General features: G+C 39.5%; 1 long non-coding RNA gene across 1 annotated transcript in view; it reads left to right on the forward strand.

Annotated features, from left to right (window-relative positions):
* Positions 1-1075: 1075 nt before the first annotated feature.
* Positions 1076-1753, forward strand: part of LOC111814055 — a 58845-nt gene continuing 58167 nt past the window's right edge. Inside the window, exon 1 of the long non-coding RNA XR_002819130.1 lies at positions 1076-1210. This is a non-coding gene — a long non-coding RNA (uncharacterized LOC111814055). The remainder of the gene's footprint in view (positions 1211-1753) is intronic.

Consider the following 1753-nt stretch of genomic DNA (forward strand, 5'->3'; position numbering starts at 1 on the left):
GATTACAGGCGTGCGTCACCATGCCCAGTCTCAGTAGGCACACCTGGGATTCCCAGGCCAGCACGGAAGGCAGTACCCAGGAATCAAACTCTGGCCCTTGTACTTTCCAGGCAGGCGCCTAGACCACTGAGCTATCTCCCCAGCCTCCTTCCTTTTATTTTTGAAGTACGGTTCCACTCTGCAATTCAGGCTGGGCTTGAACTCGCTATGTGGCCCAGGCTGGCCTGGAACCTGTGGTGATCCTCCTGCCTCAGCCTCCCAAGTGCTGGAACTACAGGCATCACTGTTAAAAACTGATCTAAAACCAGTACACATCAATTGTAAGGTATGAAAAACATAAGTTAAATGTGCATCAAAGTCCAAAGAATTCCTGAAACATGTTCTTTTACTGTAGGAAGACAAAGATGGATGATTATTCTACTAGATAAGGCCAGGAACCCCAACCAGAGATCCACAGGGCTTTGGACTACTGTGAAAACTCTGTACAATGGTATTTGGAGGTGCAGAGTTTGGGTGGCAATTAGGACTAGGTCTGTCATGAGGGTGGAGTCCTCGAGATTTCTGGAATGGCTTCAGGAGAAGTGGGAGACAGCTGCGAGCAAGCTTTCTCTACCTCCTTAAGTCACTGTGAGGTCCTGAACCACCTTGAGACTCTGCCAGAGTCCCCATTGGCAAGAACGCTCTCCCCAAGGCAGCTCCTCAACCTTGGACTTTAAAACCTGAAAAAATGTGAGACATAAATCTATTTTCTTTATAAACTTCTCAGTATGTGGTATCCAGTATAAGAGTGGAAGATAGACTAAAGCAACATTTTAATGAAAGAAATACAAAAGAAAAGAAAGGCAATAGTCCCAAAGGATCAATGAAGGCAGAATAGATGTGCACTCTTCAGGTTTTTAAATACACAAACCAGAAGGTGGTGCTATTACTACTAAGAGACACTTCACAGAAGGTTCCTCTCACAGATAGGAAATGAAAGTGAAATCTAGTCGGAATTCATTCTGCTCACATACCAGGCACACCTACTGTTTTTCTTAGCCAATTAGAGCTAGCACTGAGGAGGAAGTACAGGGTACACAACCTTGCTTTAAAACAGAAATGAAGAAAAAAAAATTAACATCACAGGACAAAGAAAAGACCAGATATCAGATGTTTTCTGTACCAAAAGGTGATTTTCCCTTCTTCACATAGAAGCAATTTGAAAATCTGAGTAAGTACAATATCTCCTTATTAGTATCTTCAGCATCTAGAGTAGCAGCATACTGACTCTACTTTGCAATTAGACAATTAGACAACTGAAAAGTACTGTACTGTGCATTTCTGCTGGTCTATGAGAAGAAGCAGCTAATGATTTCATTTGTTTTGTCTGCTTTTTTCAATTGTTTGCACTTTTTCTCTTCTAAATTTCTTATACATTTCCTTCTTTATTTCTTCCTTCTTCTAATTTTACATACATATATCTGGTAATGTGAATAATTGGTTGGAAGACAACACTGTGTTACAACAAATACTGTGAAATTCATATTATCTTGTTAAGTGAAATTCTGCATCACTTGTAATTTGTTCTGCTTTAATTCTAATTTGTGCTCTCTTTAATAAAAAAACTAATAATATTCTAAAGCTAGAATGTTTAAACTATCTGTTGCTTCCATTAGTATCTGCTGTGTATTAGTTCAAAATAAATCAGCATTCCTTAAAATATTTGCATCTTTAAAAGCTGGAGGCATTTTTATGGATAAAATCCTCCAAGGCA

The sequence above is a fragment of the Octodon degus genome, unplaced genomic scaffold (genome assembly GCF_000260255.1).
Source record: "Octodon degus isolate 3935 unplaced genomic scaffold, OctDeg1.0 scaffold00262, whole genome shotgun sequence".
NCBI lineage: Eukaryota > Metazoa > Chordata > Mammalia > Rodentia > Octodontidae > Octodon > Octodon degus.